Source organism: Rattus norvegicus, chromosome 10 (assembly GCF_021556685.1).
Source record: "Rattus norvegicus strain SHRSP/BbbUtx chromosome 10, alternate assembly SHRSP_T2T, whole genome shotgun sequence".
Taxonomy (NCBI): Eukaryota; Metazoa; Chordata; class Mammalia; order Rodentia; family Muridae; genus Rattus; species Rattus norvegicus.
This window is the reverse complement of record NC_141543.1, coordinates 58,768,325-58,788,818: the sequence shown is the minus strand read 5'-3', so window position 1 is coordinate 58,788,818 and position 20,494 is coordinate 58,768,325. Positions and strand designations below refer to the sequence as shown.

General features: G+C 46.2%; 1 protein-coding gene across 4 annotated transcripts in view; it reads right to left on the bottom strand.

Annotated features, from left to right (window-relative positions):
- Stx8 (syntaxin 8) overlaps positions 1–20,494 on the bottom strand; it is a 236,952-nt gene that overhangs the window by 16,163 nt on the left and 200,295 nt on the right. The window contains exon 10 of one of the 4 annotated variants that reach the window (XR_015630946.1): positions 19,041–19,191. The exons of the other annotated variants lie outside the window; for them this stretch is intronic. The gene's annotated coding sequence lies outside the window, so the exon portion shown is untranslated. Of the gene's footprint in view, positions 1–19,040; positions 19,192–20,494 lie in introns of those variants that run through there. 4 annotated transcript variants of the gene reach the window in all.

The following is a 20,494-nucleotide window of genomic DNA, read 5'->3' as shown; positions in this document are numbered from 1 at the left end:
CAGTTACAGCCCACACATTTAACAAAGGGAGTCTAACGCTGGTTTGGGGAAATGACCATGACTAGTCCTAGGACAGGAGCCTCCACCTGCTTGCTGCCTAGAGTCAAGCAACCTCTAGAAGGGATTTGATACTGGCTTTGCTTTCGTTCAACACTCTACCAATGAGTATCTAAAGCAGCCAATGTGATGTACAGCTTTGTTTAAATGAGGCTGTCAAGACCATGGCAGCTTCTTTGCAGTGTCTAGCAGGTCACAGAAAGCACCCACATCTTCATTACTCAGCCTTAAAGTTGATGCCTGCATGGAAATGCCATTGCTTTTGTTCTGATAGTGCCACATCCTCCTGCTGCAGCCTGTCTGGGCTGAGCCCTTTCCTCAGGCCTCTTGGGTCCCTTTCTTCAGATTCCTACACTCACTCGGTCTGTGAGGACACCTTTCCCTTGGCTGAGGTGTTCTTCCATTCTCACTTCCCATCACCTCTACTCAGAGAACTCATCCAGCTGCTGGAGGGACACCATAGCTGCCCTGTGACCCTGTGACCCTATGACCCCACCATTAGTGCCCTCTTCCTGACAATGGCATTCTTCTTTTCCCTCTTATGACCTACATGCTGCCATCTCTCTGCTTGGACAGTAAGACACAATCAAGCTGTGATTTTAAAGGACTGTTGTGCTCAAATCCTGACCTGTCCCAAACAATAGGACAGCGGTGTGTAGCTATGTGTATACAACATGTATATAATTACTAGGAGTCTGCTCACTTTCTTCCTGAGAAAAACTTTGTCAGTCCTGTGTCATGGCATACCCACAGCCCTCCAAATGGGACATGTTCGGATCCTAACATTGGCAGAAGGGTCAGCCAAGGTGGCAGATGTAGGCCTCATGGTTTATGCATCAAGCCATAGTGACTTGGATATACAAAGTGAAGCTTGCCAACTCATAGCCTGTCACATGAGACTGAGCAGCGAGAGCTCAGATGGAATAGTAAGGAGTCCGTCCGGCAGGGCGACCCCGTGTGCCTCCTCACAGTGAACACAACCTCTGTGAGAAACCTACCATGTGTGTGTGTGTGTGTGTGTGTGTGTGTGTATAGAAATCTCTGGGCCCCCACCCCCAAAGGTTATCAAATAACACTTTTAATTATATACCTATATCTTAAAGCATAAATTGTGACTAAAGAATAAATTTCTTGGGGTAAGATTTTTGGCCATCAGCAGGGGACAGGAACTTTTCCAGCACTTCCGAAATGAGAACTTCTAGGTCACTGGTGAATAAACTTACTTGTAGTTAGGGTTACCTTTCACTACCCATTCCTGGCACATGCCTCGGTTCTAAGCAGGACTTAGTTAGGATGAGCATCTCCATGACATCAGACAACAACAGAGCACCCTCTCTTCTAGTTAAGGTCTCTGAATTGCTGGAGGACATCCCACAATTTTTCTCATACAGATCTGAGGCTCTGTGGAGACAGGCTGAGGACAGAAGGACCAGAGAATGCATGGCAAGGTTGGTGAGGACTGTGGGTGGGGACAAGGCAGAGGAAAGAGAAGCCTACCAGCCTCCATCCCCTACTAATCCACTCTGTCCCAGGCTGGCACCAGCCTAGGGAATAAACAAGGCTCAAGACAGACACCTGTCCCCAGGGAATTTGCAAGGTAGCCAGGGAGACAGACACTCAAATAGTCACACAGTGAAGCAAGTAGGTAAGAGGTAACAGGAAACAAGGATTCCTGAAAAGAACTAAAGCAGTGAGACTGTCAGACTAGAGACCATCCCAGCAGGAGGGAGCAGTAAGTATCCAGAGAGTCACAAAACTGAAAGAGCCTTGTGACTAGAACTGGCTGAGACAAAGAGAGACATCAAGGCAAATCTGGGGAGTCAAGACTGGAGGCCATGATCAGCTCCATTTGGCTCTAAGTAGCAGGGAAGCTGCTGGAGATTAGGTAGGAATGGCTGTATCATATATGTTACGTGGTTATCTGTATGCAAACTAGACAGAGAGAACCGTTCAAGTCTGTAAGACCTGTCTGAGACAACTACTTCAAAGGACTGCTTGAGAGTCTGACCACACGGGAGTGGTGGCAGGAGAGATGTATATCTGAGAGTTGAATACCAGGACCTCCTTTTGGATAAGGCAGGGGACCAGGCTGGAAAAGGGAAAAGCGAGCTCTATTTTAGTAACTGGCTCCATGGTGTGCTACTTACTAGGAACCCAGGGATCTGCTGTGAAGGATCTGGGATGCTGCACATATGAGATGCACAGTCCAGTGGAACTCAGAAGAGAGGTGACAAAAAACAGAGGAGGAGGCGCGAACAATAGCGGGGAGGAGAGGAGTTGCAGCTGGAGGAACTGAGGAGAAAGTACGGATGGGGGAGCTTTGTGAGGACACGGAGATTTTCCAAGGATTGGCAAAGGGGACCAAAGAAGCCTATGGCTTTGTCCACCTGGGAAGGATGCCAGCCGCAGCCGCAGCCGCAGCCGCAGCCGCAGCCGCAGCCGCAGCAGGTACTGTGCACCAAGCACTATGCTCTTCCTCTGCTCTGCCTCACCTTTTAGCACACCGCTGCCTGGCAATGCTGGCACTACCAAAGGGTCACTGCTACGCCATCTGAAGTTCAAGAGAGTATTTCCTCTTTTGAGTTGGGCTTGGGATTTGAAGCCAGGTTTGATTAGCTACAAAGAGTTTATGAAATATTCACACTATAGATAAAGAACTAAGGAGATGATCATGGAGGGCCAGGTGGGACCTTTAAGAGGGCATTGGGACCTGTGGGCTCTGCCTTTAAGAATGGGTGAGTAGGTTATCTGGATTGAGTGGTCATAGAAGCCAGTTTGGCTTTCCTTCTTAGACATACTTCTGTTTTCACTCAATGCCCTGTGCTGCCTAGGGCTCCACTGAGTCCCAACCAGCAAGAAGGCTCTCGTTCTATGCAGGTCCTTAGTCATACACGTTCAGACTCAAGAAGTGTAAACCGCATAAACCTTTAGAAAAACTAAGGCTTGGAGAAGTTAAGTGTGTGGAATCTCTTCCAAAAGACTCTGGTGGAGCAGAGTAAGGTACAACATAACAACAGTGTCATAGATGCGAGACTCAGAGGTACATATGTAGAGCTTGAGAAAAAACAGAGGCCTGACTGTCAAGATGACTGTGATCTTGGGAAGAGTGATGGTAGAGGTGAAGAGTGGACAGAAGCAAATCTGTATTTTCCAAAGCCCCCATCCCATTGGTTTTAATGCACGAAGAGATAGGACGGAGCAAAGTGATCCAGGAGACAAGTTAAGACATGACAGGAGCAATCTGGTGGAGAGCTACAGTGGGTGAAGAAGGCAAGAGGCAGGGAGGAAAGCAGTGCATGAACCACAGGTACGAGGGATGAGGGACCAACAAGAACCAGCATCAGGGAGGATGTGGAGGCTGAGCAGGGTGGGGAATGGCTTGGAGGGAGTGGCTGGGGGTCTCACTCATTAGCATGGGCGATGAGAAAAAGAAGCGGGGCTGGAGAGGATGGAACCTGGTTCTGGACGTCTCGGGATTGCTACAAGCAGGTGTTGACAGCACACTACTTGCTTTTCTTCCACTACCATTACAGAGAACTTGATTTGAGGCAGTGAGTAACTGGGGAAAGTGTTCATGCCTCACTGGGGTTATATGTAGATCTGCGCCTACCGTGAGCTCCCTAACGCAGAGCCTACTCGGTCCTGCCTGAGTCATCACAAAGGTGTTGAAAGGGCTCAGAGATGAGTCTAGCAGTGACAACTGGCAGAGGACTCTTAGCGATGCCCTACAGGGACCTACTTATCGAAGTAGATGCTGCTCTTGCTCTCTCCTCTCTGCCCTGAGACTCGGACGTATTTTTGATACGGTAACTATTTTCTTTAGTAGTCTGGCATCTTCTTACTATAACCCTTCTTCCTTGGACATCTTGGGATGCACTCCTTCACTCTCCAGTCTTCAAAGCATCGTATGAAAATTTCAGCAGAATATATATCCTCTTCACTTATCGCTTGGGTCTTAGATATGCCCAAGAGGCCTGAGTATTGAAGCTCGGTGCCCAGCCCATGCACTGCTGGGAGGTGGTGGAACCTTTAGGAGGTGGGACCTGGTGGCTTAGGTCACCGGAGGAGGTGCCCTCAAACAGGACCCCAGGACCCCTATGCTCTCTGCTTCCTGTTTGTCATGAGGCAAGCAGCTTTGATCTACCAAAGGCTCCTTCACAAGGATCTTCTGCCTCCCCATGAGTCCTCAAAGAGGGAGCCAACCAATGACAGACTGAGACCCTTTAGAAGCAGAAACCACAGCAAATCCTTTCTGCTACATCAATTTTCTCAGGGAGTTTTGTCAAAGAGGCAGGGAACTAACATGGGCACGGGTCCCGTTGCATTCGTCACTTGTAACTATCGCATCATCTTGTAACCTGAATACGTGTGAGAATAGTTCTATGGACATAAATCTTGGTTTTTCTCTTCCTTCACGGATGAAACTTCCTCCAGACACTCCCCACTCTACCCGCACAGACTGAGCACAATGTAGTAAGATAAAGGGAGTTATGCAGCTGTGGCAGAAGCTAGACAGGAGGCCTAGAGATGACAGGGTCCAGGAAGCCTGGCAGGTGCCCTCAAGAGGAAAAATGGACTACTCACAGCTACAAACCCAAGAAAAAGGTGATCCCAGCTTACTAGAGGCCAAGAGATTCCACTATATAAAGCTCACAGCACCATTCACAGAAGTGCCTGAACCTTGTGACATCAAGAAATATCTCATGTTGTGAGAGAATTAGAAACTACTTTTCTTGGGCAAGGGATGCAGTTCACACACCCAGAATACACTGGGCCTTGTGAGTCCATCTTGGTACCCTCTCCCCCATGTACAGAAAGAAATTATTTTTCTCAACTAAGTCTTTTCTTTCTATGAATATTCTACCATCTTCTATATTTAACGTAGACTTGTCAGAGTTTTCATGTCACTAGATTAAAACAGAAACTCAGGACAAATGTTCCCCGTGACAGCTTGGGCTGTGTAGCACCACAGTGGACGCAAACAATGTTTTCCTAGGCTTAGGATAAAAGCCAGTTTAAGAATGACTGTTTCTGATGCTTCCGGTGTTTATGGGACACAGAGCTTTTTGGCTTTTTTTATTATTATTATTATTATTTTTTTTCCGGAGCTGGGGACCGAACCCAGGGCCTTGCGCTTCCTAGGCAAGCGCTCTACCACTGAGCTAAATCCCCAACCCCTATTATTATTATTTTTAATTTTTTTTAAATTAGGTTTTGCTACCTAAACACAAATTTATCACAATCTCTTCAGAAAAGGCTGGTGGAAACCAGAGCCAGATAGTACTTGAGAATTTTTTTTCTGCAGCTGGGAGCTAGCAGCTACAGTACCGGGAAAGGCTATTTTACTGCAGTGCACTTCCTCAGGAGAGGAAATGATTTCTGAGAATACTGAAGCCTTCTTTATGCTAACGCAGACGAGCAACACCTGTACACAATCTTTTGAGACAACAATAAGACTTTTCTGGGGTTTCGTGTCATGACCGTTTAATTTAATAGCTCTGAGAGTTTAGACAGGACACTAATACCCCAGTTAACTGGCATGTTCAGGGAACCGGGGATTCCAGTTAATGTAATTTTTCCATCAACTAACAGCGACCCATTTGTGCAGTGATATTTCCTTAGCAGGGTGAGGGGACTTGGACAGCTCTTTTTAGGGGTCACAACCATACAAGTTGCCTCTCAAGTTTATGCTTTTTAAAAAAACCAACATTTTGCCCTAATAAATCTTAATTAATAAGCCAATACTCAATCATGTAGTGAAAGGCTCACCAATATCAACAAACAATAAGGTTAAGTTTTCTGATAACCTTAGTTAAAGAAAACAGATCCAGAGGCAAGATAAAACACTTCCCTGCTGATGCATGCAGCAGCAACAGTGACGGGCACATCTCTGCTGATGCATGCAGCATATCAGGGATGGGCACTTCCCTGCTGATGCATGCAGCAGCAGCAGTGACAGGCACTTCCCTGCTGATGCATGCAGCAGCAGTGACAGGCCAGGCGCTGGTCTCCCACTGGGGAGGTGGAGATAAACAATGAATACTTTTGGCCTCAGAAGTTTGTAGTTTACATATAGATGATGTAGGAAGCATCAGAAGACATTTGAGATGACAGTTGTTTAAGGAATTCTTTTTTTAAAAGCATATAAAGCTATTCTTGATTTTGAACAGCCCAGACAGATGAAAAATACGTGTTTAAAAAGCCGGACTAGGCATCAAACCCCAGACCTGACACATGCTAGGCTGAAGCATGACTGTTTGAACTCCCAGCTGCTGAAAAGCACTTTGTTGTGATTTTTCAGACATCTTGGCCCCACTATGTGGCCTTTGCTGGCCTGGAAATGACTGGCTAGTCTTGAACTCACAGAGATAATCTACCTCTGCCTCCCTGCACTGAGAAGGCATGTGCCACCACACGCTGTTAAAAATGACTCCCTACAATAGTTTCTGAGAAGAAAACCAATGTAGAATTTTCTCTAAGTCTTTTAATCCAAAGAATAAAAGAACAAAAATAAAGAATAATGGCTGACTCCAAACCTACACTTTTTTCTCATTTACCAGAATGAGAAAGCTTTGAGAGCTAAAAAGAACATCGAATAATTCCTCATTTGACTTTGTAGGACCTAAAGGCCCTGGAGCCTTCTCAGTCTTCTCCTACCCCACACTTGAGCAACTCAGTCTTTCATGGTTATGGGGTAGGCTTGGTTTCCAGCAGGCGATTTTGGCCTTAGAATCTTGTAATTTCTAGGTTCTGTTCTCCAGTTTCCCAGACTCCAGCCTTAGAGATTCCTTTTCACTCATCCAGAACGGGGCCCAGGAATGGGCATTTTTAGCAGGAACACCATGTGCTTTATCATCAAGGAAAGTTTAGACAACCTGGATAATATGGGGTGTTGGCTACTTTTGTGTCAACTTGACACCAGCTAGATTTATCTGAAAGGAGAAAACTTCAATTGAGAAAGTGTCTCCCTAAGATCTGGCTGTGGAGCATTTTATTAATTCGTGATTGATGAGAAAGGGCCCAGCCCATTGTGGGTGGGACCACCCCTGGGCTGGTGGTCTTGGGTTCTATAAGAAAGCAGGCTGAGCAAGACATAAGGAGCAAGCCAGTAAGCAGCATCCCTCCATGGCCTCTGCATCAGCTCCTGCCTCCAGGTTGCTGACCTGTTTGAGTTCCTGCCCTGACTTCCTTCAGTGGTAGACTACCATGTGGAAATGTAAGCCAAACATACAGGTTCCCCCCACCCCCCCAACTTGCTTCACTGCAGCAATAGTAACTCCAACTAGGACATACGCATGCCTACTAAGTTAGGGTGAAACTTGGAGAAAAGAGGAAAAGTATGACATCTCCAGGCTCCGAAGCCTGGAGAATCAGGTGCAGGAAAGGAATCTGCATTTTAAATAAAGACCTGAGCAGTATGTACTTCTCAGAAACATGCTGTTTGGTGCTGACAAACCACTAACCTCCATTTTGCATGTGTTAAATATAAACCACAGAGAACACAGGGAAAGCAACAGAGAGATGTGAAGTCCTGATTTTTAAAAGGGAGTAAAGGCAATTCAGTAGACCTCCCACTCCCCGGACAACACACTGTCTTTGATACAGTAGGTTCTGAGCTGAGGTAAAGTGGTCATTTGTCTGGGACCTCCAGAGTTATTGTCAGCCCAGTGCACTGCCAGGAACAAGGTACCCACATGCAGGCACATAGGGCAGGCAGACTCAGAGTGGCTATGGCACCAATTGTAGTCACCTTAGCTAAGCAACGCTAAGTGGGAAACCATCCGGATAGCATGCCTGAAAACTGCGTATGATACCATCACATGCAGCGTCTACTGCTGGTCTTAAATGAACACACTGTTTGTGACAAATTCTGCTGAAATAAACCTGTCTTCACATACAGTTGCTAAGGCACTTGTGCTTAGGAAAACAAACACTTTAAAGACAAACAATACCTTCCTTTTTTTCCCCTTCCAAAGTGACGAATTTAAATACTTCTGAAAAGCTGTCATAGACTCCTGGAGTTCATGCTAAGCACTTTACACTTGCCAAGAACTATATGGACCTTTTTGTAAAAGCCAAGGGAAATAACCACACTGGTGAGGACTTGTATATGTATGTATGTGTTTATATGTATGTGTGTGTGTATATGTATGTGTGTGTACATATGTATATACACACACATAATATAAACACATACATATACATGTGGCAAGGTCACTGACGGGGATAGGAATTTGCACTCAGACTCTTCCCAGTGAAGTCAGTGTAGGCTTCACCCAACAGTTGAACTCTTAAAGCACCTTGGCCCTTGGCTGACTTGATCTGGAACCCCTGCCCATGTGGCTCACATTTGCAACTTACATATTCGGTGCAAAAACAAAGCTGTTAAACTGTTAGCATAGGCGTCTTCTCCAAAAGAGAGGGAGAACGGCATACACTTTCCCCCTTCCCCTGCGATTCCCTACTTCTAAACACAACTGCACAGCACATAGCTATTTTGGCTTTGGAAGCCTATCCTGTCTGCTCTGGTGGGGTGGGCAGACAGACAAGAACGCCATCTTTCACGCATCAGACCCATTAGTTTTAGGCATGCGCAGTACAAGCAGTTCTTTGTCATTTGGGGAAGAAAACGTGCTCTCAAAAAGATTTAGGAGGAAGGAGGCTGGCAGAGTATTTCACCCCGTCTTTCAGGTTTGGTGATTTGTAAGCTTGTGGCTTCCATTCCCATCTTCAAACTTCAAACAACACTAAGCTGCCCACAGCAGCTGCAGAGGGGGAGTCTTTAAATGCAGTAAGAAATGATCGATTCAGGGAACAAAGGCAAGAAGACAAATGACGTTAGCTGAACGACGTGGCCCCTCTGGATGGTGTGTGGTACTTCTGTATTCATGATCATGATTGTCTGACATGCAAGAAAGAAGCCCTGAGCCATCCTGAATCTAACTTAAAAGGAGGATGGGGCTCAAACTGCTGTCCTTCCACTCCTCAGCCATGTGACATAGGGACAGGCTTCACCTCCCTGAGTCTCCTTTCTTATCTGGGACAGCACAATAACATTATCTATCCATTGGGTTATAATGGGGGAGGGGGATGTATGTCATATGTTGACTTTCCCATGTCTGCCTACCTACAGTTACCTCTGTCTCTTCCTCAAACCCAATCTACAGGTGAAGAGGAGAAAAAGGATAAATAAATAGCGTAACTAACCAGATATGGCAATGAACTGTGGGAAAATAAAGAGTAGAAGGATACATAGTCAGTGACCCCTGGGAGACACTGAGACCTCAATAACTGACTGAGGGTAAGGCTGGGAATCCAAATCAAGAAGTGACTGGTACACCAGGCCCCTGGAAAGGCTCAGGGATAAGATGATGGTTGGGTTGAAAGTTGAAGGTTAGATTAAATAATACAGCCTGAAGAACTGGCTACCCCATGTACTCTAAATTTCACATGTGTGCAAAAGGAAAAATAAAATGAAAATAGGTCAAAACAAACAAACAAACAAACAAAAAACCCTCAATAACTTAACAGTAACTTTATCACACTACAACTCTCTCAGGGGCAACCAAAAGGACTTTCATTTCTTTTTTTTTTTTTTTTTTTCTTTTTTTCAGAGCTGGGGACCGAACCCAGGGCCTTGTGCTTGCTAGGCAAGTGCTCTACCACTGAGCTAAATCCCTAACCCAGGACTTTCATTTCTTATTGGGGGTAGATCTCAAACCACAAACTGCTACGATATATAGAAAGAAAAGTAAGGAAGTCTATTAAGAAAAATTTGAGACTAGCTCAACTTAATAGAGTTCACTTGAGCAAAAGAAAGGTTCTAGAACTGGAGAGTACTCTAGACTAAAGATGGTCCTGAATGCTCCCGCCCTGCCAATGTTTTATAACCAGAAAGACAGGAAATGACATATAAAGATATACAAAGATTACTGGCTCGGTGTGGCTGGGCTTTTGCCTTATTTGGGCATGATCTGAGAGGCTTCAGCCTGGGCTAGACTTGGGGGATTGGGTAAATTCAGTTACTTAGCTACAGGAGCACATCTGTGTTAGACTCAACCTGCTTGCGTATCAAGCTAGGTTACAGTAAGTCTGCTGTATGTAACGGCCCCTTTAAGGAGCAAACTCATTGTGTGGCTGGTTTGGGACAATTTACTCCAGCCCAACATGGCTCTGTTGTACACATTTCTGGTTAGTGGACATACGAGCCACATTATAAACACACAGTTTCATTTCCTCCAAAGTATCTGGTATGTACCTGTCTACATACTCCTCTGTTGCTGTGATAAGCACGATGACCAAAAGCAACTCAAGGAAGAGGGAGCTTACCTTGGCTTAGGTTCCAGAGGGACTAGCAGGAAGTGGGGTCTGGCTATACCCACTCAGGGGCTGCCTTCAGTGACACATACTCTCCAAAAGGGCTTCATCTTCTAAACCTCCACAAAATGGCACCATAAACGGGAGACCAAGTGTTCAAATGCCTGAGGCCCGCGGCAGTCATTTCTCAGTCAAATGATTACACTGTCTGTCCATAGAAACCTCAACAGATCTGGGATACTGGGGACAGCAAACAATACTAAGGAGTCAAGACTGTTCTAACTAGGCTGCACTATATTGTTCCCTGGGACACTCTCCTGCTCAGTGTCCTCCAGTGACTAGGACAGTCCTCTGTCAGGGTGAGGGCGGGCTCCTAACTTTATGGCCAGCTTCAGAAAATGAATTTGGCACAGCTATAAGGCACATGGAAACTAACAGTGGTAAGAGATGAGGAACCCATTAGATTTAAAAGTAGGCTCACCACACCCTGGTGTGGTGGCACACCTATATCCCAACACTTGGGAAGTACATGCAGGAGAATGGAAAGTCCAGGGTCATAAATAGTAAATTTAAGGGTCAGCCTGAGCTACATGTGACACTGTCTTGATGATGATGATGATGATGATGATGATGGTGGTGGTGGTGGTGGTGGTGGTGGTGGTGGTGGTGGTGGTGGTGATGGTGATGATGATGATGATGATGATGATAAAGTAGGGTCAACTCAAACAAACGTGGCCACTAACCAAATGGGGATGATTTCCTGTGCGTTCTGTATAGTTCTTAGAGAGTCCCAGGCTTCGCTCACTTTGCTAAATATTTAATACAAGAATAAAAAGCTCACCTTTCTTGAAAAAGCATTCTTTCCCCCATGTTCCTATTAGATACTATCATTGTGTGCACGTCATATTTTGCTTTTTGCACTGGTTTCCCAGGTCTCCGTTCTTGGCACCAGATTTAATGCTCCAAGAAGGCATCAGCTAAAAGATTTGATCCATTCTATTTATGTCCTTGCCCACATTTAAACATATTCTGTCTGTCTCTCACAGCGTTGAGATTTTACACGTATACACACGTCTTTTATTATAAGCTCCCTGGAGTCGTCTTTGTAATCCATAGGTTACAATTATAAATCAAATCTATCTTGGGCTAAAAGTTGGACTGTCTTTGAGTAGCTCTGCTTTGCAGGATTCTTAGAGACTGAGGTGGGGAAAATGTAGGCTTTGGCTAGTCCTGCAAGGATTGCTGGCCAGTCTTCATTGCTAAGTCTTGTTCTGCAGGCTAACCTCAATGAACTTATCCATTTATTTATGCTTTTGTGTATATTTTGCTTCTGTTTCCAAGGAACAGTACTTTTTGAATCCCTCCAGCCTTGCCTTAGTTGAACTGAGGGGAAGCAGGGTTGTTTTTCTCATGTGTCTATGTGCTTCTGAGCGTTGGATGTGGTAGTGCCAACTAAGGAGAACAGAACTTGAATTCAGGAATAAGGCCTTCCAGCTGAGTGCAGAGGCACAGTGAATCCAGGAGGTACAGAACTGGTTCCTGAGTGGATGGCTGTCCCTCCCCATTATGTAAATCCTTTATTCAGTCAAAGAAGGGCCACAGAAGGCAGGAACCCCATAGGGTGCCGTAAAGTAAGTGATACAAACTCTCACAGGGCCAGCCAGGGCAGCTTTGGTGTTTGCTGGTTGTGGAGGTCCACTCCTGCAGCCCTAAGGATGCCACCCTGTAGGCTGTGGTAGAAGAGAAAGCAACAGGCACACAGAATCAACTGGATTTATACACTTAGAAAGCTTTGCCGAGCTGGAACGTGGAATGAAATTAGAATCTGTTTATTAAACTTGACTCTGACATAACAGAAAGACTTTACAAAGATGGATTTCCAGCAGCCGAACTAAGAGAGCACAATCATGCACTCCCCCCTAGCTCCTGGCTAACAGGCAACCCAGTGCTCTTTATTTTGAGGCCTACAACACAGTTCCTATTCTCATCTCCAACTAGGCCCCTTCCACCCTTGTGCACGGACCCCCTTCCACAGAACAGCTCTTAGCGCTGGCTCACCAGTCCTTGTAGAATCACCTCTCTTAACTACCTCTGACCTAGTCTAGAAACGTCAGACTTCCCCACTAAGTTAGCAAGCTTTCCCCTTCCTGACTACCCTTAGGCTAGTTTTAGAACTTATTGCTTAGTTTCTGTGTCCTAAATGTCAAAAGCAGCTATGTAGATGTCGTGACCTGTCTATTTGCTCTCTCCAAACCCATGGCCTCATGTCTGGCCAGCAAGCAGAGTCACTGGAGGTCACTTGCAAAGATGAATTCATGGAACCGAGAGAGAAGGTAGAACACAGGGAGTATATAAAGGCTTTCATTGGAAGAGTGCTTGGTTAAGCAAATTTAAATTCAATTTATTTAATTATGAGATTGGTTTGTGTGATAGTTAATCTTCATTGTCAACTTGATTGCATTTGCATTAACAATGAGACAGAGCTCTAGGTGTTGCTATGAGGTTTCCAGAGAGATTTCACGAAAATAGGCTTACCCTAAATGTGGGTGCATCATCTCATGGGCTAGGGTCCCAAACTGAATAGAAAGGAAGCCATTTGAGCTGCAGCATCCATCTCCCCACTTCTCAGTTCCTCCTCCTCCTCTTCCCCCTCTCCCTCTTCTTCCTCCCCCTCCCCCTCTCCCTCTTCCTCCTTTCCCCCCTCAACTCCTGAATGCAGATGCTACATGACCAGTGGCCTCATATCCGGCATACATGCCTTCCCTGCCATCCTCAGCTGTATCCCCACAAACCTGAACTAAAATAAACCCTTCCCTGTTGCTTTTCTTAGACATTCTGTCACAGCAGTGAGAAAGGTAACTAAAGCAGAATCCTGGTTCCAGAAGTGGGTTGTCCTTGTGATAAACCCATCTCATGGCGCCTAGGCTTTTGCAATTGGTTTATGTGAAGAAGTGTGTGTGTGTGTGTGTGTGTGTGTGTGTGGTGGGTGTTGGAGCTGAGGCTAGAGAAGGTCTAGAATGCTGGCAGCAGAGCTTGACTGCCGTTCTGGTAGGAGACTGGAGGGCTGGAATGCTGAGAAAAAATACAGATAGCAAAGGCCATGAGGTTTCAGAGCCCGGAGGGACTCAGGGGCCATTCATAGTACATTCTGGCAAAGAATCTGGCTCTGTGCTAAAAATTTCAGTAACACTGAATTCAAAAGTAAAAGACTAAGTTGTTTGGTGGAGGAAATGTCAAGACAGTGTAACATCTGAGCTGTGGTGTGTTAACTGTGCACCATTCTCTCCTTCCCTTCCTTCCTTCCTCCCCCCTGCTCCCTCCCTCCCTCCCTCCCTCCCTCTTTCTCCTCTAAGACAGTGCCTCACTTTGACTGGCTTAGAACTCTGTGGCTCAGGCTGGGATTAAAGGCATGTGCCACGAAGCCTAACTTACTATTCTTAATCAGATCTATAGTGAGAGGGAACAGACAGCTATGAGAGATATGCAGCTTGGCAAGGAAACAGAGTGGGTTTTAAAGGTGCAGAGAGAGCAGCCGCCATTGTTAAAGAAATCAGCTCTATTTGAGCCAGGGGGATGGCATGGGATGATGGTGGTGGCGGCGACAGGTAGTGCTTGTCTGACAAGCTTGATGGCCCGAGTACAAGCCCTAGAACCCATGTTACACAGCAGGCTTCTTCCATCCCAGCATTCCTATGCCAGGTAGGAGGCAGACACGGAAAAACCAGCAGAAAGCCCAAGCACGCACGGGTGCAGACACACATGCATGGCGCAGGCACGCAAGGGTGCGTGCATGCACCGAAGCATGGGTGCAAGTGCCAAGTTCGCTTGGAGTATACAGCACAGTAGCAGGAACAGGGAGAGCAGGCTTGAGCATGGTGGGAGCTGAGAACAGACCCTTGAAAGTTACCCTTGGACCTCCATATGCATGCTGGGACACAGACTTGCCTGCGCCTAGATGCATATGCATACAAACAAAATTAACACTAAAAATCATTTAAAAGATAAATTAGTTCTGTTAAAGAAGCCTGGTGCCCTGAAGATTCTACCGAGTGAAAGGTCTACTTTGTGAAAGGTAAAAGGGGAGAGCCTGAATGGAGAGCCACACACTGACAGGGCCCCTCACTGAAAACAACTGACCGTGTTCAGCAGTCGAAGTGCTCTGCATGAGAGGCCATGAGAGGTGCCACAGGAAGGGGTCAGAGAATGTTTCAAGCTGGCAACAGAACTTGGCAGTGTTGACCACCAAGTGTTGGTTTTGCAGGCATGCGAGTTATAGGGTCATGGACGTTTGCACGAATGTTCTAGAAAGTTACTGAAGCCAGGCAAAAGATGGCAGAACTGTGGGGCTCCTTGCAAGCCCTGCGTGCAGCTATGAAGGTGAGGCAGGGAGCCCGGGATGCCAAGTGTGGAACAGAACAGGCCCAAGAGAGAGGCGCCATGGACTGCAGGGGGCAGAATTGGGAAGGTAAGGCTGTATGCGCCTGTTGGAGCCCAGACGATGACACTACGTGCCCCAGATACAAAGAGCTGCAGGGTTTGGTGGTTTCCCTCTGTGGTTCTAGTCTGGCTCTGGTATGATCTGTTTTTGCTGCGTCTCCATTGCTCCCCTTTGCAGTGGGTAAATATACCGCTGTATACTGGAAGTTTGTCGTTTATTGTTTTACAGGGGCTAAGCCAGTGTCTTGAATCTCAGAAGAAACTCTGGATATTTTAGGGAGAGCTTTTGGATAGTGTGGGCCTCCTAAGACTCTGGGACTCTCACAGATTATCTTAAATCCATTTTACATCCTGAGATATTCATGAGCCTTTGAGGGCCAAGGGTAGAATGTTCTTGCATAAAGTTGATGAGTTTGAGTGTCAGGTTGACAGGAGGTAGACTCATAAGGCTTCGTTTTCATTGTCAGAGTGACAGCGTTTGGAATCTCCAGTGAGACACACTGTATCCCTGGGAGTACTTTCAGAGAGGTTTAACTGACAAGAGACAAGCCCATCCTGATTGTGGGCAGCCATTATCCCACAGGCTAGGATCCAAGACGCAATAAAAAGGGGTCTGGGGGAGGGGGGAGTGAGGAGGGAGGCAGCTGACCACCAGCATTCTTCTCTCTCTGCTTCCTGATCACAGATGAAATGCAAGCAAGGGCTTCACACTCAGGTGCTTGAGCCTTCCCTGCCCCACTGCACTGTATCCCCTTAAACCATAAGCCACAAACAAGCCCACCCTTCTGTAAGTTCTTGTCAGGTGTTTGATCACAATGATGAGAAAGCTAACTCATACAGGTTGAAACTCCAATTAATACCTGGGAGATAAAGAGCCGTACCCTCCCATGTTTACTGGGCAGGTAAGGAAGACACAAAAACTGAGTTCAGAGTTCTTGCTCTAGAGGCTGGATGTGTTGCAGTCAATTTAATCCTTGTAAATCCAATATTATGTAGCTACCACCAACATCCTTGGTATTGGTAGAGACAGAACAAAGGGATGCCCAGGGCCACATAGCTAGTACATGAAGGACCAGGATTCTAACTTAGAAAGTCAGACTCTGATGGCTACCTTACCCTAATCCCGGGGAAGCCATTGCATCTCCACTCTGTCTGGGAAGGCATGAGGAAGGTCTAGATGTTAGAGACTGTGTTTGTCTTTCTTTTAAAAAATTATTATTAATAGGAGCACAGTGAAAGGATGGCTCATGAAGCAGTTCTGAATTCTCCTGGGCCTGATTAAGGTCCTTCAGGTACATATGGACAGAAAGGAGGCTTGGGGGGAATGAGATGATCGGGTGATCTAACGGGAACACTGGAATAAAGAGGCATCCTAACTGCAGACCATCTTCACATCCAGTATTCACTCTGTGCTTTGGGGTAACCACGGTATTACCTTTAGCTTTCTGGTGGGTTGCAATTTATAGTCATAGTCATATTTGTTTCCATTTTACAGATAAATTAAATGATGAATATTACGTGTCCTGACCCACAGGGGGACTTGGGTTTGGGTCTTCTGACACCTCCTCTGTACCACATTCTGCTAATCTGGCGCTGGGGTCAACGAAAGGTTCCTGGGGCAGGGTGCTATCAAGTAGACCTGCTGGGCTGAAAAGCCTAGTGGTACAGTGGATAACTGAGAAGCCGCTCCTTCTGAGCCCATGCTGCATGAGTGTATGATTGTGTGCCTGCTTGCAGAATTCTATGCAGGACCTACTAGCTCAGGAGGACTTGAAACAGGACAGAATCACAAGAATCACAAGAAGAGAAGACTCTTGCATGGAAGGAAGAATCTTTTCCATCACGACCGCTTTTGTTAGCAATACAGCATCTGAAGCCAGGTGTTTTAAGAGCATTAGCAGCCACATACACTTGAGAACAGACATCACAAGACCAAATGGAAACTCTGAATTGGGAACAGGGTACCTCAGAGATGAGGTATCAGAAAGAACAGGTTCCTATGCACATTGCCCACCAAAACACACACAATGGAGTTCTGTCTATGAGGTCGTATTTGAAGACAGGGTTCTTAAGGAGGGAAAGGTTACATGAGGTCATAGGTTGGGACACTAGTGCAACAGGACAGGTGTCCTTGTAAGAAGAGACTCTTTCTTCAGAACACATAGCAAGAAGACATTCAGATGCAACTCAGGGAGAAAGACCAACCCTGCTGGCAGCCTGGGCTTGGAGTTGCAGTTTCTGAAACTGTAGAAGACAATTAGGCTCGGTTTGGTTTGCTGCTGAGGTTGGGCTCAGGGACGTGGGCGTGTTAACTATGTCCTCTGGTGGAGTTAGGATCCCAGCCCCATTTCTATTGTTTCTAAGCCACCCTCTCTGGCATTTTATAGGCACTCAAGCAGACTAATATCTGGCCTTTATCCATCAACTTGTTCTTTATTTTTAAAAATATCCTATCATATTAATTCTTTAAGAACTTCATGTATTTTTATTATATTTGTCCCCCACTCTTCCCTCTAACTCCTCTAAGATCTGCACCCCCCACCTCCCAAGCCCTCATCACATAACATGGTGCCTTAAAAAAATAACCTATCCAGTCCAATTTATGCAGCCCATATACTCATGAGTGGAACACACACAGAAACATGGTTGGTTGGACCTACCAGAGGCCACACCCTTAAAGAAAATGGAAACTTCCTCCCTCAATAGTCTATAGCTCCTTGGTTGGGGTGGGGCTCATGGGCCCATCCCTCCTCTGCACTAGAATGTTGACCTGCTTGATTCTGTGCAGTATTTGTTTGTTTGTTTGCTGGCAAGTGTAGCTGCTCTGACTTCATGAGAGCTGCCTTCCCGTGGTATCCAGGAGACAGTTTCCCTCTAGTCCTTCAGCTGCCTCTCCTGTGATTACCCTCATGTACCGTGGCCACTTCCCCCTTCACTCTACAGAGGAAGATGTCAACTGGGGAACCCATAACACTTTCCTGACATAATTTCAAGACCAAATCTGTCTGCCCCGTTGATCTTTGGACTCTGTGAAAGAAGAGAACTCAGTCAGTTTTCTAGGCCTCAAATGGTACTTCCGGAAGCCTACAGCAAGGTACCCAACACTCACCGCACCTCCATGATTGACAGTGTGTGCCTGCCTCACACTCACCTCACTTGATTGCAACTCTGAACCTCATCTGTATTTTCTGTCATTCAGCATAGACCCTGGTTGTGTATGCACCGACTTTTACCAAAAGAAAGTTAATACTGCTCCAAACGCAGTTACATGGCTATGGAAATTCAACTGAGAACAGAACATGGAAGTCTGATTTCTGTTTAATGGAAGGACTCTTCATCTACTTCAAACGCCACGTGAGCTTAACAATAGAAACCTAAAGGAGGCAGTGGACCGAAGGAGACAGGGCAGGAGAGGGAGAGACAGATATTTTTGAGAGAATGCACATGAATGCTTTCCATTTCAGGACCGTGACTGCCCATACAAGCTGAGTAGAGGCCATAGCTACAGGACTGGGCAGCAGCAGGTACTCAGTACATTTCTAGGGACAGAGTCAGAGGCAAAAGATGAGGCTGGCATGATGGCATATTACCTGTAATCTGTGTCTTTAGGCAGTGCCAGCCTGGTCTATACAGAGAGTTCCAGTCCAGCTGGAGCTACATAGCAAGACTTTGTTTCAAAAAAATAAAAAGTGTGTGTGTGTGTGTGTGTGTGTGTGTGTGTATGTGTATGTGTGTGTGTGAGAGAGAGAGAGACAGAGACAGAGAGAGACAGAGAGAGAGACAGAGAGAGAGAGAGAGAGAGAGAGAGAGAGAGAGAGGGAGAGAGAGAGAGAGAGAGAGGTGGGACTCTTCTGTATATTAAGCAGCATGCCTACAAACAAAGCTACCTCTGTGTAGTTAACAAGGCCAGATGGGGCAGTCGCTTAGGTAAGGTTAACCTGACAATACAAAGGAGCCCTTTTTGCTTCCCCGGCTCTGCCCAGCATAGGCCAGTGTGCCCGTCCACAGGTGTGTTACTATTTGAGTCGAGGTTATCTTCACCCTTAGTTCCTGTCCAAACTGGAGCTGTGCCCGGCTAGGAAAACCCTGTCTCCAGCACCTGAGTAGGAATAAACTCCTGGAGTCCTGACCTCGTGAGCAGAGGACACTGGGCAGAGAAGACCCAAAGACTGGAGACAGTGGTGCAAGTGCAGCCTGTGAAGTGGAGGGGACAAAGCAAGCTTTCTCACCTGTGCACTTCCTACCCAAGGCCTGGCACTGGGCACAGGGCAGACTTCCTAGCAGTGTAAAGAGATGAGCCCAGGGTTTCCTGGGGTGCCCTTCCAGCCACTTCCTCCTGCCGGCCACTTGGCCACTCTTGCCTTGCCTTCTTTCAAGTACCTGTAAGCAGATAAACTTTAGGGTCCTGGAGTGGCATGCAGCCCTGTAATCACTCCTCTGAAGGTCCAGATCCCTCCAAGCAGTGAGGGCAGATGTGGTTGGAAGGAAAGATGCTCGAGATTTACAGTCTGTGACCAATTAGCCAGATGTGCTAACTTTACCACCTGGCTTTTCTCTTATTGATGTTCTGTGCATAGCGCTCCCACCCCCACCCCAGCCACTTTCATTCACTCTCTTTTCCTTGAAGAGGGTCATTTTCCTCTGCCCTGAGGCAGGACCACAGTCTGAGGGCCTTCTTGGGTTCACATATGCTTCTGTCTTCACAAGGCACTGGGGATGAGGACCCTCCTTCTCCAGTGTGCATAGGAAGCATGGCCATTTTCTTAGAGCCTTATCTCACTTACCATGGCTTTACACACACACACACACACACACACACACACACACACACACACGGGTCTCAACTATAACTGGTGCAAATGTAGTTGGAAGGAATTTTAAACATTCCCTATCCAGACTGATGAGTGTACTTCATCTGTAAAGCAATCTGCAGAGAGAAAACCCCCTGTGTGGGAGGAAAAGGGGGCACCAACTTCTGTCACCTTTTTCTTCCTTCATTTAAGGCTGGTCACAGCAGTTCTTGGCTCTGGTCAACAGAGCAGAATTACTCTAACCCTAGACGCCACCCTTCCCTTTTGGCGCTCTGAATGCAATATAAACTTGGCTACTTTCAGTTTGGGTTTGCCTCTGTGAACCAACTTTCTCTGCTCCTGCAGATGAAGCAGGTAGCTTTGAGCAATTGTCTGAGTCTCTAAACCCAGGCATGGAGTAAACGCAAAGCATACAAGATACACTTTTACCTCACCTATTTTTTCCCTTTACAAATTTCCACATTTAAAAATTCCCCAACTGTTTTAAGGGCCAAAGAATTTTGATGTCACAAGTATTTCAAATCAATGCCATGCCTCACGCATTCTCATTCCTTTACAAGCACACAATGACTTTCCCAAGAATGTGCCATTTGCAAACAAAAAATAAAACCAGGAATGCTACCTTTTTCTTTCTGGGAGAATTTTTTTTCCTCCTTTAAACTGACTTTTCCTGTCTATCTCCCGATTCCTCTTAGTGTTTATAGCAGACACCCTTGTGCCCAAGTCATCTCTGCCATTCGAAACTGTTACACAGATTCAGTATTCTCTACTACCCTACACTCCATAAATATTCACACACTTAAAGCCCAAGTCATCCTTTGAATATGAGCTAAGTTAGCTGACACTGTTCACCTCCCGATCCTTCTGCACGC